The 15,106-nt window shown below is 39.5% G+C and overlaps 1 protein-coding gene across 5 annotated transcripts in view; it reads left to right on the top strand.

Moving 5' to 3' along the window:
- INPP4B (inositol polyphosphate-4-phosphatase type II B) overlaps positions 1-15,106 on the top strand; it is a 616,104-nt gene that overhangs the window by 108,725 nt on the left and 492,273 nt on the right. For all 5 annotated transcript variants that reach the window (XR_013960877.1, XM_080673789.1, XM_080673787.1 and 2 more), the window contains exon 2: positions 12,029-12,091. The gene's annotated coding sequence lies outside the window, so the exon portion shown is untranslated. The remainder of the gene's footprint in view (positions 1-12,028; positions 12,092-15,106) is intronic.

The raw sequence follows: 15,106 nt of genomic DNA, 5'->3' as shown, positions 1-15,106 counted from the left end.
AGATCAGCATTTTGACATAATGTAGCATAAAGTCTCCCAGGATTTGATAAATCAATAGCTACTCCACCACTGACCTCCTTCACGTAGGAACTCTCACAGACATTTACAGGGCTACACACCAGAGCTAAAGCATGACAGCTCTGCCTTTTTCCAACTGGTGGTATTTGTAGTCACTTGTGGAGGATACAGCAACATGCAAACTAATAGTTTTTCACACAGCCCTCGAGGAGAGCTTCAGTTTTAAGTCCTCAGTGGTTAATTCAGTAAAATTCAGTAATGCTGCAGGCAGTAAAGCTGATAGAGATAGTGAGACACTCAATAACAATTTTAAAAGACTAAAACACTTAGTGGTAAAATTGATAAGGATATCTTTCAGGGAACCTGGGAAAATAAATTAGCTGAAGTAAGGATTAAGAAAGCCTTGCATTTAGAGGAATATATCATTAATGCAGGTTTCTTAAACTTTAATATGCCTACTGATCACCTCAGGTTCTTGTTAAAATAAAGATGCTGACTCTGTTGGCCTAGGGCAGTGGTCGGCAAACTGTGGCTCTGTTGACTAATGAGTTTGCCGACCACTGGGATAGGGGCTTAATCACAAGGAACAACAACAGCCTGTAATTATTGGAATTGAGAGTCTAGGTCAGTGGTCGGCAAACTCATTAGTCAACAGAGCGGCAAACCGCGGCTCGCGAGCCTCATGTGGCTCGCAAGCCGCAGTTTGCCGACCACTGGGCTGGTGCCTGTAATTCTGTGTTTCTAACAAGCCTTCTAGGTAATGATGATGCTGCTGGCTTATGGGCCACCCTTTGAGAATAAAGCATCTAGATTCCAACTTTGGCAACAGGAGGTAGAAGATGAGAAAATGCCCAGTGCTATATAATAAAAGCCTAATATGCTAAGTGTCTGGTCAACCAGTTGGCTGTTCAACCAATCAAAGTGTAATATGCTAATGATATGCTAAGGCCACTCAACCTCTTGCTATGATGTTCACTGACCACCAGGGGGCAGAGACAGTTGACTGGTCGACCAGTCACTATGATGTGCACTGACCACTAGGGGGCAGAGCTCTGTCTGGTAGGTTAGCTTGCTACTGGGGTCCGGCCAATTGGTCCCTCCCTGGCTGGCCAACCTCTCATCCCTCCCCGACCCCTATCATGTACCGGTGGGGTTCCTTGGCCTGGCCTGCACCCTCTCTCAATACAGGACCCCTTGGGGGATGTCGGAGAGCTGGTTTTGGCCCGATCCCACAGGCCAGGTTGAGGAACCCCACTGGTGCACGAATTCACGCACTGGGCCTCTAGTAAACTATATAAAAATAAATTCAGAGAATAGTGCTGGGTGAGTATGTGTGTTTAAATGTAAATGGCATGACACATGTAATTTGCTTTAAACTCTTAGGAGATACTACCCCTCTAAATTCAAAGAATAGAATTCACAATTCTGGTGAATACATGAAAAATATAGGAAATAGCAAAATCATACACAGAATAAAAAAATTTAAATAAAACATACATTCAAAATAAAGTGGGAGACCTCACAATAAGAATTAAATAATATATTAAATACTAAGATGTTCTATAATAACAGGTACTCACTTGTAAATAGCAAAGGGACACTAGCTCCACAGAAAAATCAGGAGAATGGGATTAGTGACAGCTACCTGCTTTCAAATTCTGCCTTTGCCTATGGGCTCTGTGGTTCAGGTAACTTCTGGTAACCAAACTATGCTTTAGTTTCCTCATGTATAAAATGGAACAATAGTACGCTCAGCTATTAAGGTTCTTATGAGTATTAAATGTGTAAAACAGCAACTCAGAACAATACCTGATTTATATTTGGCAATTCTCAATGTTTTTTTTTTTTTTCTGCAATAATATCAATAAGTCACTTCTAAAACAAATCACTTTAGAAATTTAAAAAATAGTTTTCAAAAAGTAGTTTTCCTGAGGCTATTTTTTTGCTAAATTGCCTATGGGAAAATATTTTGATTATGTGAATAAACAACAGAGAATGAAACATGATTAAGTAAATAATATTATTGGTGAAATTAGAGTATCATTTAGAGAAAAAAATTTCTATCAACTGAATAAAAGGTCTAATTATTAAAATTAAAGGGTAGAAATGAATTATTACTAGTATTCCATTGTTGGTGTGCTTTAACACACAATGCAAATACTACAGATATTATAACAGAAATCTATACCTGAAAACTATATGATCATATTAAACAGTGTCACCCCAATGCATTTAATTAAACACAAACACACACACACACCACAAAATAAACATGGGCTGTGACTTTGGTGGTGTTTTACATCTGCCTTTCCTCTGGCATAGATTCAGCCTGCATTTCAAAATGCATGAGCCTTGATGATTACCTCTGTGATTTTCCATTATTGATGTTCAATCTAGGTATAATTATAATTCAGAAAAGAAAGGTTTTTCTATCTTACTGCATACAGACAGTGATAAATAGGTGTTTATTATGTTTCTTTTTTCAATTTATATTTCCTTTCCAAAGTTTAAATGCAGACAGTTATAAAAATCTATAATTCTAAACCGTTACTTTGTGTTTTTCTTTTCTGAAATAATTGTTTCATAAAATAATAAACAAGGGAAAATTATAAAGGAATCCAATTGGTAACAGTTTTAGTATTTGCAAAAGGAAATACCTTCAAAGGTCAGGTATAATGTTTACCATCTGACTCTAGATGTTTTCTGGTTAATGTAGCTCAGTAGTAAAAATTTCTCAATATATACAAATATACAAATATGTTTGTATATGTTAAATATACCAGTGTGCTTTAACATGGAATATCCATGCATTTTTGACAGATCCCTTTTTATTAAATAAAGCCAACAATGAATAAGTAATTTGAGGAGGAATATTGTATGTTGAAAATATGGAAAATAGCTTGTGCTCCAGGGAAAACACCAATGTTCTCTACCATGTGCTGTTCTGAATTATCACACCTGTAGATAATTTGCAGATTGGAATCTGCTCCTTTATTTCTTCCTGATTATCTTTAAAATCAGGAATTATCTTTAAAATCATTTGTGCCTTTTTTTTTTCAAGTGGTACATACAGGTGGGTAGGAATTCTAATGCCACTTAAAGTAAACTATTGAGTATAACATTCATATGGAAAAGTGAGCAAATGTATAGTGTACAGCTTGATACATTTAAAAAATATTTTTATTGATTTCAGAGAGGAAGGAAGAGGGAGAGAGAGATAGAAACATCAATGATGAGAGAGAATCATTGATAGGCTGCCTCCTGCATGCCCCCTATTGGGGATTGAGCCCGCAACCTGGACATGTGCCTCTGACCGGAATCGACCCTAGGACCCTTCAGTCCACAGGCCGATGCTCTATACATTGAGCCAAACCGGCTAGGGCAGTGGTCAGAAAACTGTGGCTTGCGAGCCACATGCGGCTCGCAAGCCACGGTTTGCCGCTCTGTTGACTAGAGTTTGCTGACCACTGGGCTAGGGCATTGATACATTTTTGCAAAGTGAACACACCTGAAGATCCAGGTGCCAGCTCAAGAAAGAAGAGTATTAGTACCTCAAAAGCTCCCCTTATGTCCTCTCCCCATCACTTATATCAAACAAGAGGTCCCTCCTCGTCAACATTTTATAGAAATGCTGTCGTGTAGTATGTATTTTTTAATTTATGATCTTTCCCCTAAACATTGTTTCTGATAGTTATCCATGTTGGTGATATAACTGTAGTTTGTTCATTCTCATTAATCCTATATAATAAAGAGGTAATATGCAAATTGACCCTCATGCCCTCACATCACAAGATGGCCACCCCCACATCATCACAAGATGGGTGCCCCCACATTGTCACAAGATGGCCACCACAAGATGGCCACCCCCCCATGTCATCACAAGATGGCTGCCACAAAGATGGCCGTCCCCACATCGTCACAAGATGGCCACCCCCCCACGTCATCACAAGATGGCTGCCACAAAGATGGCCACCCCCACGTTGTCACAAGATGGCCGGCAGGGGAGGGCAGTTGGGGGCAACCAGGCCTGCAGGGAAGGGCAGTTGGGAGGGACCAGGCCTGAGGGGAAGGCAGTTGGGGGTGACCAGGCCTGCAGGGGAGGGCAGTTGGTGGTGGTCAGGCTGGCAGGGGAGGGCAGTTGGGGGTGACCAGGCCTGCAGCGGAGGGCAGTTGGTGGTGATCAGGCTGGCAGGGGAGGGCAGTTGGGGGTGACCAGGCCAGCAGGGGAGCAGTTAGGTGTCAATCAGGCTGGCAGGGGAGTGTTTAGGGGGCTATCAGGCTGGCAGGCAGAAGCAGTTAGGGGCAATTGGGCAGGCAGGCAGGCGAGTTGTTAGGAGCCAGCAGTCCTGGATTGTGAGAGGGATGTCCGACTGCCAGTTTAGGCCTGATCCCGGGGCCTAAATTGGCAGTTGGACATCCCACAAGGGGTCCCAGATTGGAGAGGGTGCAGGCTGGGCTGAGGGACACCCCCCCTCCCCAGTGCATGAATTTTGTGCACTGGGCCTCTAGTGTGTGTGTGTGTGTGTGTGTGTTTGAATAGATCTTAATTTGTTCATCAGTTCTATGATTAATGGATATCTGGGCTATTTCTACTGCAAAGAATACTACTATAAACATTCTTGTGCATAATTTTGGCAACCATCATATGCATTTAAAGTAGTTATAAACCTAGAAATGAAATTTGCCCAGCCATATGGTGTGCATATGTCCACCCTTTGCATTTCTGTAGAAATGTTAGCTTGTTAACTTAAAATTAAAAAACAAACTACTGGAATTTCAATTGTTATTATACTGAATACACAAATCAATCTTTATAATAGAATTAATATCTTTATAGTATTGAATCTAACAATATGAGCAAGGTGTATCTCTTTCCATTAATTTGTCTGCTTTATTTTCTCTAAATAATGTTTTTTAGGTTTTTGGTGTAGGGGTTATAACATCTTTGTTAGATTTATTTCAGGGTATTTGAGATTTTTAAATTCAATTTAAAATGTTTAATTTTTATTTTTAATTTTTTTTGTTGTTATGTAGTAGCACAACTGATTATTGTATAATGACCCTGAATTCAGTAATCTTATTAAATTTACTAATAAAACTAATAGTTCTTCTGTGGGCTCATTATTATTTTAATTTAAAAAAATTATTTAGAGAAAGAAGGAGAGGGAGAGGGTGAGATGGGGGAGAGAGAGAGAGGAGAGAGAGAGAGAGAGAGAGAGAGAGAGAGAGAGAGAGAGAGAGAGAAATTGATTTATTGTTTCACTTATTCATGCATTCATTGGTTGATTCTTGTGTCTGCCCTGACCAGGGATTGTACCTGCATCCTTGGCATATCGGGACAATGCTCCTGAGCTACCCAACCAGGTCTATTATTTTAATTTTAAATGTATATTATTATTTATTAAAAATGGATTTAAAGTTATTGACATGGCAAAATAAAAAACCTTTGCATGTGGATATATTCCCAAATATTAGCCTCCTTATTATATGATGGCTTGTACCTCTTTCATATTCCTTTGTTAGCTGCCTTTTTTTTCTCTAACATATTAGTTTGCTCAAATTTTCTTTAACTTTTATGTGACAATAAGGTCTGGTTATGTAATTTCTGTCATCAGACATGGTAAGATATTTATGCCACATAAGTTAGGTCTGTCTTATCTTTGTTGATAGGTATTTAATACATAGCAAGTGGGTGCATACTTATTGGGAACTTCCTATGTGCTAAACATTGAATTAAGTAATGAAGGATTTAGGTGATAGGCAAAAGATACAATAACTGACCTTGAGGAACTCAAAATATAGTTGGGGAGACGTGACAGTATAAGACTATCCAAGAAGGTGATATAAATTATAGGCATTAACTGTAATTGCTATACGAGGTCAGTGAATCATAAATCAACAGAGTCTACCGTACCCAGGGATCACTTTGTGGAGGAGTTGGCATTAAAGCTTTGACAGGGTGGTAAATTTGGAAGGTGCTGAGAAGAATTGAACCGTAACCAGGAGGAATAGAGGAGGAGAATGGAACTGGGAGAGACAGCATGGGAGCCATTAGCACTCTGCCTAACTTGAGTAGGACAGATTATATTGGAGAACAATGTGAAATTCATGGAATGCTCAGGAAACTTAAGAAAAAGTATATCCAGTCGACATACTGTACAATTTTCAGCGGCTGCTCCCATGGGTCTCTTAAAGCTCAAATTATATAAACTAATATCATAGGTTGTAAAATTGGAAAATTTTGAGCCCTAAAGGGAATAGCTACCAGACACCAAAGTGATTTATGAAATAGATCACCTTGTAGAAATTCCCCAGTAGGAGCATGAGCACTTTTAGATAACTTGTACATTCACACTCCAACAGGGGTGGGCTATTTGGAGATTAAAGCAGATTTGAGGGGCATGAACTGAGGGTCCCCTGGGAATATCCACAAGGAGGTAGGTTGTGGGGTGTTTCCTTGTTTTCCCCTCTTATTGCTAGAAAGAAATACTTCAGGAAGACTTGGTGAGAGTGTAATGTGTGTCTTCTGAAGTTTTGGGTGGTAATAAAGATAGTGATGAATCTAAAGACCAAGAAATGAGCTAGTGAGCAGTTTACAGTGGAGTGAAATAGCAATGCTGTATTGGGATTCACCTATTTCCCCAGGGTTAGTTAGAGAGTTCGCTGGGGAACAGATGTGGACCATGTATTCGGAGAGCACTGTCACGAGGCTGTCTAGGTCCTGTCCCATTAGGCTGCCCAGGGACTGAACTGGTCCCAGCAGATAGAAGCCAAAGCTTTTGCTTGGAGCTGTGGCTGTAGTAAGTGATAAAGTGAGACAGTACGACTCATATCAAGTCCCCAAATGATTGGAGAAGGGGGAGCAAACACTGGTTGAGAATCAGCTTTAAATACATACCAGTTCTCTTACCTCAGTGACCATTTACCTCCTCTTTTCCTACTTTTCCTCTTTCACTCCACTCCCATATTCCAGAGGCACTGGAACCAAGATTATTAAATGGTTGGAGAAGAAAGACCTGGGGTAAAACTATAGGATGCTCGTCATTGGCTGTTGGTTTCCACTTGCAGCAGATCCCAGCTATTGAAGGGACACAATTTAAACTTTAAATCAGTTCTTTATATGTAGCTGGGTATTCTAATTTACAAATTGAGAATATGTTTGGTGACTTAATGTAATTATAAGATTTTTTTAAAGCACCAATTGATCAGGGTATATAGATAAGACCCTAGTTCATATTGGCTCAAAAGATGTTGCCTTAATATCCTGGAGCTACTGTAACAAATGACCACAAAGTGGTCATAGAACAAGAGGCATTTGTTTTCTCACAGTTCTGGAGGCTACAAGTCCAAAAGAAAGATGTCAACAGGGCCATATTCTTTCTGAAAGCTCTAGGACAGCGGTTCTCAACCTGTGGGTCGCGACCCCTTTGAGGGTCGAACGACCCTTTCACAGGGGTCGCCTAAGACCATCGGAAAACACAGATATTTACATTACGATTCATAACAGTAGCAAAATTACAGTTATGAAGTAGCAACGAAAATAATTTTTTGGTTGGGGGTCACCACAACATGAGGAACTATATTAAAGGGTCGCGGCGTTAGGAAGGTTGAGAACCACTGCTCTAGGAGATCATCTGTTCCATTAACTTTCTCTTAGTTTCTGGGGTTGCTGCAATTCCTTGGCACTCCTTGGCTTGTAGATGCATCCCTCTGATCTCTGCCCTCCTAATCACATGGTGAGCTTCCTCGGTGTCTTTGTCTTCACATGACACTCTCCTGTGTGTGTGTGTTCATATTTGTCTCATCTTATAAGGACATCATTCATATTGGATTAAGAGTTTACCCTACCCCATTTAATGTCATCATAACTTACATTTGAATTACCTCTAGAAAGACTGTTTACAAATGAGATCCCATTCACAGGTACTAGGGTGGTACTTGAACATATCTGTTGAGGGAAACAATTCAACCCACAAAGGAGTAATTCTACTTGGTGTCAGTACCCTGGAGTTAGGGGCTGTTGTTAGTGTGACTCAAAGTCCCTTCCTAGTTTATTTCTAATTATGTGTGCCATACTCTTTCACAATACACAGTATGAGTTTTCAGTCTGAAGCAGTGTTTCCTAATCATCCCTATCAGGGATGCAACTACTGGAGATACCTCTTTATATTTTGTCCATTTTCTTCCCAGTGGTACTGCCAGTGTTTCTCTTCTTTAATGCCCTCAGAAACTTCTCTTTTTAAATTTTAGTAGCAGTATGATTTAGACTTCGTTTTATTTAAAGCCAGTTTATTTACTGAACAAATACCTAGGTTAGGGAATTCATAGGCACCATGAATAAAGAAGTGTATGGATTTTTCATTTTTTAAATTTGGTATGAATATGAGCTTAGCCACCAGGCCAGGGGGTTCTCAGCCCCAAATGCACATTAGAATCACCCAGGTAGCTTTAAAAATACTGATATCCAACACCACCCTAGGAAATTAAATTGGAATCTCTGGGCAAGTGACACAGTGCATAGAAATCAACCAAACCCTGGATCTGAAGGTATCAGTTGTCTGATAGGAACGTGCACCACTTTCCGCATCCATATAATGGGAGAAGCAGTATACCAATATGGTAGGACTTTTACAAAGATTAAATAAGTTAGCTCATGTGAAATGCTCATTAGCACGTGCTGGCTCTACAATAGACCATGTAGTGGGGATTGCTGACACTGAATGGTGGACAACAGCCTGACGTCATCGTGTAGGTGCGACACTCCCTCACGCTGGGCAGGGTAAGTTAGAAGCCCATGCCTGAGCCCCAGTGTCCTCATGAGCACATCCAGAGAAGGCTTGAGGCACTCCATGCATCTGCAACAGTGCAGGGATGCTCATTGTTAGGAAGACTTGAAAGATTCCCTTGATATTCAGTTAGACAGGAGGACACCAATAAGTGGTCTAAATGCCAAGACCCTGAGCACTCTTCATTCCTGATTTTGTGACTTAATTTTATTTAAAGCCAGTTTGTTTACTGAACAGATATCTAGGTTAGGGAATTCATAGGCACCATGAATAAAGAAGTATATGGATTTTTTTTAAGTTTTGGTTATGAATTTGAGCTTTGCTACCAGGCCAGGGGGTTCTCAGCCCCAAATTCACATTAGAATCACCCAGGCAGCTTTAAAAATACTGATATCCAACACCACCCTAGGAAATTAAATTGGAATCTCTCCTCATCTGATGCTGCTGGCTGCTGCTCCCATGGGAACTCTCCTGACTTGGTTCCATGAAATAACACTTTCCTGACCTCAGTCTGGAGGCTAGAAATCCAAGATCAGGGTGGGAATGCAGTCTGGGTTCTGGTGAGAACCCCCTGCTGGGCTGCAGAATGCCCACTTTCCTTATACTAGTACTAGAGGCCTGGTGCATGAAACTCATGCACGGGGGGGCGGGGGGGGGAGGGTGTCCCCTCAGCTCAGCCTGCACTGTCTCCAACCCAGGACCCCTTGGGGGATGTCTGACTGCCAGTTTAGATCTGATCCCGGGGATTGGGCCTAACCGGCAGTTGGACATCCCTCTCACAATCCTAGACCACTGGCTCCTAACTGCTCACCTGCTTGCCTGCCTGATTGCCCCTAACTGCCCCCCCTGCCAACCTGATCACCCCTAACCGCATCTGCCTGCCAGCCTGATTGCCCCTCACTGCCTCCCCCTGCCAGCCTGGTTGCCCTAACTGCCCCCTGCTGGCCTGATCACCCCTAACTGCCTCTGCCTGCCAGCCTGATCACCCCCAACTGCCCCCCCCCCAGCCTGATTGCCCCCAACTGCTCCCCATGCCGGCCTGGTTGCCCCACGCAGCCTGCTGTTCCATTGTTTGGTCGCCCCTCACTGCCCCCTCTGCTGGCCTGGTCGCCCCACGCAGCCCGCTGCTTGGTCGTTTGGTTGCCCCTCACTAACCCCCCTGCCAGCCTGGTCGCCCCACACAGCCTGTTCGGTCGTCTGTTCATTTGCGATGGTCGCTTAGGCTTTTATATAGATAGATACTCACATGGCAGAGACTGAAATTTTTAATTAGAGGTTGAGGAGAAGCACAGTGGGCACTGCAGGTCAGCCCTGTAATAAGCTGCTCGTCATGTTTTTGTACACTTCCTGTTCCTCTAATGTATTGTCCAAACTTCTTGGAAAGACATATCCCTACTTACCTTCCTGTCAGATTTAGTCTTTCTGAGTCCCCTCTTGTGAACAGGACTGATTGTCAGCCAGTGAGTACAAGTTCAGCTGTCCTGATTAATTTTTAAGATTATTTTTAAATACCTCTTTCCTGATTGCAGAATATTCTTTCAATACTTCCTGTTGCTTCAACACATTATTGTTTAATGAAGGTATTTTTACCAATTCCTTGATATAATTCTCTAGAGATGTTTCCTCCACTAAACTATTTCTCTTGAGTCATTTTTATTTATTACATTTTCTCTAAAGTCTGTTATAAACCATAGTTTGCAGTGGGGGGTCACTAGGTGTCTTCAAATTGGACTGAGTGTTCCCAAGAGTAGGAAATGGTCATTTGCTTTAAGTGAATCTTGAAGTTTAGCACAATTTCTTGGAGGGCTTCTTTGAACTAAAATCCTCAGCAAAATGAAGGGGAGCCACTGCAGTGCAGTGGTTGGCAGCTTTCTCATCTTCCTGAAATGCTACTCAGTCTGTTCTCCTCACTTGCCCAAAGACCTTCATTTCCTTTGCCATCAGAGTCAGATTAAGCAGTAGACAAAGTAGGTAATGTCCAGTGTGAAATTTATTGGGGTGACATTGGTTAATAAAATTATTTAGGTTTCAAGTGGGGGAACTAGTAAAGGGAAAAGGAGTCAAATTTATGGTAATGGAAGAAGATTTGACTTTGGGTCAACATATAATGCAAGATACAGATGATGCATATTTTTAAAAGGAGAATGATGATAAAAAGGAGTAATAATGAGGTTGATAATTATATTAGCTAACATTCATTAGTTCTATGTCCTTTATATATATTTATCTCATTTATTTATCTTATCAACTCTATGGAGTAGAAATAATTGTTATTCCAGTATTATAGATGAAAAATGAAGGCTTACAGAGTTTAATTTACTTGCACAAGTTCACACAGCTAGTAAGATATGGTGATTGCATTTATATGACTATTCTTATAATGACTGTTATAGCCAATTAATCAGTGTTGCTTTTAACTGTTAACATTTCTTCAAATAACTTTCTTAAAGGGTGAATTTAAATGTCTCACCTATCTACATGACAGTCCTTTCTGGAAAGCTATTGCTCAGTCTTGAATTTCTTATCCTCCAATCTGCACATTCAGATAATGATGCAATAAAATCTTTTATGGGATACTCCTCAAGATTGCTATATGCTAAGGGAGGGAATAAGATATATTTTGATAACTTTTGACTTCTATAAAGTACTTTCCTCCTCACTGCAGCATGGAAAAGCTCTAAAAATGTATCTCATGAGGAGGGTAATCTGCAATTATTTACAGAAGCTTCTCACAATATCTCATTTTATCACTTTTGTGGAAAAACAGAATAGAAAACAACCAAACTTTCATGAATATTTAAAAACCCATACACACTGGGGGAGGGAGGAAAGTAAGTTTAGATAATTGCAAATTCCATTTCAGTCAGTTGTATTCCAAGTAAATGTTCTGTCTCAACATGGCTTACATCTGATCTTTTCACATGATGGGAGCTAATGCTTCTTGCTCAAGTGAGAACCTTGTTGCCATGCGAGAAGAGGGAGACAAGCAAAGAAGACTGGGCTGAGTATCTGCCACAGACACCCCTGTTCTGGGCTGCAGAAGCGAGGGAACCTTTGGGGAAGTTATTTGGCATTTAAGCAAGTGATTCCCATGGCAGCTGCTGAATATTTTGTTAAATCATTTTCTTCTCTGACCTTTATTACTAATGAATCTTCCTTAAGAAGCACTTAAGGAGTAAAAAGAAAGGTTTTTTTTTATTAATCGCTTTTCTCTTTGCCCACAGAACCCAAAGAAATGGTGTTACCTGGCGAGAGATCTGCACTCTCTTATGAAAAATCAGACCAAGGTAATACTTATTGTGAATTGATATATTTTTTAGTCTGTTTAACTCTGATACATTAAACGCATTGGTTTCCTTGATTACTGGTTTTAGCTATTGAATACATAATAGTAAATCATTATCTGGAAAGTAGAGGGAATGGTTTGTAAGGATTACCATATTTATGAAGTAACAGTAAAATTTAAAACATATTTTAGGTTATCAAAACATTGTGGGTAATGGTCAATTTTCTGACACCACATTTATCTTAATATATGAATAGGATCTTGACTAGGAGATTATATTCTCTTTGTTTGGAAATAACTCCAATTAGTTTATTCACATTTACAATAAGAGAATTAGATTCTTGTCAGAGAACAGTGATAAGAATTTCCTTTTATTCAAGCATTAGTCAGATGATTTTACATATTACTTTTTGAATATGCAAAAAATTTCCGTTCAAATTCCTCTCAAACTCTTTTGAGTTTTATGAAGACACCATCATACAAATCATATTTTCTTTGGAAAGACTGAATTATATCATACAGTTGTTGAATAGCATGCCTGATTATGCTTAACAGTTGCATATATAGTTGCTAAATTTTGAAATTGCTATGTGATTTATTTACATATGTTGGCTTAAAAATAGGAACACTTATACAAATATTCTAATGATATATGTGGGTAAATAAAATGTAAGCTACAGATATACATGTGCATATTTTATGAATAAAGGTACTATCTAAAAGAGTTTTTTTTCAGTTAAGTTTCTAAAAGGTTAAAACTGTGATGTGCGCTATATCCACCTATTCAATGAGTGTTATCTATTTATGGAGCGATGAAGATAGGGTGTTACCGTATGTATATGCATAAGAGATTTATTGAATTGTATATTAGACTGTTTACTAATTGAATCTGATTGGGTTTTACTTTTGACAAATAGTTGAATTCCTGAAAACAAATGAGCGTTGAAACAAAGGTAGCATTTAAATTTAATGGACATCAGCAGAAAACTTGTTTCTGACCTTGAATTTGCAGTTGAGCAAAAATAAATTGTTAGGTTGAATTACAAATTGGGTGTTTCTACTTACTTCTGATTTTAGTTGATTCTTCAAAGGAGATGTAAATCCCTTAAGGAAGCAGCTTCTCTCTCCTAAAGGCGATTTGGAATTGTCAGCACTCTATTCAAGTTTTAGCTATACTAAAATTTTAATGGAATCTATAAAATATTTTTAAATGGTTAATGACATCAGTGGAGAGCTGCATTTTGCATAGATCTATTAACTGTGACTCCCCACAGAGACACATTGCAATGAGCACTGATACCTAGACAGTATGTGGAAGATGTTGACACTGAGCTATGTGATGTAGGCATAGGAGATAAGTAGTAGAAAAGTGCTTGTTGAGGGGGAATTGATGGGTGATGACACAGTAAGAGAGAGAAAGAACCACATGGAATGAGTTGAAGCCAGTGGGGAGGGTCAAGGATCCATACCCATCAGAATAAAAGGATAGAAGGAGCACAGACTATCCAGGATTCATTCCTGTGAAATTATTTTTTTCAGAGGTATGTACATGTTCATGTTCATGTACATACAAATGTACATATGCATCTGTTGTTTTATTAGTCTTTTGTTTGTTTAAGACATGGAAACACATACTTAGAATTGAATGTAAAAAAGGGAAAGTTGGAAAAAAAAGGGTGGAAAGGGGAAATTCCATTAAAAGGGTAGGGTTTCTAGCATTGTGTATTCAGAGTATAAAATGTGTTTCCTCCCATCATGAGAATAAAGGAACAGTTCTGCATCTTGCCAGAATCCAAGTGCTTTGGTCTGATAAAACTCCCAAAGGAATAATGTTCTAAGACATGTGTGTTTGTGCAAATGCTGGGAGTAAAGTGTGGAGGAGTGACCTGGGATGGGAGAAATGGTGTTTATGCTGTCATCTCTCTAAACTGGTCATTTGGATTCCATGAAATAGGGGTGTTTGCAATCTTATAAACAGTTTCTGTTAGTTAGACAATGAATGCTAATGAGCTGATGCTGTGTCTCTAATATCTTAGATGTAATATTTATATTTAAATTTAAATTTATATAATAAAAGCCTAAGCGACCATTATGGCAGAACACCCAAAACGACTGGTCACTATGATGCACACTGACCACCAGGGGGCAGATAGATGCTCAACGCAGGAGCTTCCCCCTGGTGGTCAGTGTGCTGCCACAGGGGAGCACTGCTTAGCCAGAAGCCGGGCTCATGGCTGGTGAGCACAGCGGCAGCGCTAAAGAGCAGTGAGCCGAGCGGTAAGGAGCAGCAAGCAGGCAGGCGGTAAGGAGCGAGGGGTCCCAGGCTGGGCTGACAGACAACCCCCCTGCCTCCACCAGTGCAAGAATTTCGTGCACCGGGCCTCTAGTGTTTAAATAAAAGACTATTCAGATGTATTAGTGATGGTGCTATTTTTAGATGAATTGGACTGGTCAGTTTTCTCAGTTGCACATGAGGACTAACCCACTCCTTTTGTGTAGGATTAACTCTGGCAATGGAGCTCAGAGAGGAACCTATTGGATTAGCAAGCACTTTTGTTTGTAAGGATACCTGAAAGTTCTACATTTGGCCCCTTTAAAAGGGGCACTTAAATAGTTCTTCATGTTGTATATTATTATGTGAAGTTATTTATGCAATTTAGTAACAATATTCTTAATTTTGTCATCCAGAGAAAGACAACTTTAGTCAGGAATGAATATCCTTCTCTATATCTAGTATGATTATGTAAAAAAAAATAGAGACCATTATTCTGTTCCACTTTTATATAGGATTATATGTCCTGGAAATAAATTGAATTTAAATTAAGAAAATGTCATGCCTGTATTTTATTTTTATTATGCAGGAATGTTAAGTTTTATTCTTAAATATATCTGACCTTTTCTGTAGGAAATTATAATTGTAATATCAATCCTTAATTTATATTAAGGATGCAGTAATTTTTTAATATACTTTAGGTTGAAATCTAAGTTTAATATAAAGACAATTTTGAGAATTGGA

Source organism: Plecotus auritus, assembly GCF_963455305.1.
Source record: "Plecotus auritus genome assembly, chromosome: 6".
Lineage (NCBI taxonomy): Eukaryota > Metazoa > Chordata > Mammalia > Chiroptera > Vespertilionidae > Plecotus > Plecotus auritus.
This window is presented reverse-complemented; position numbering and strand designations above follow the sequence as displayed.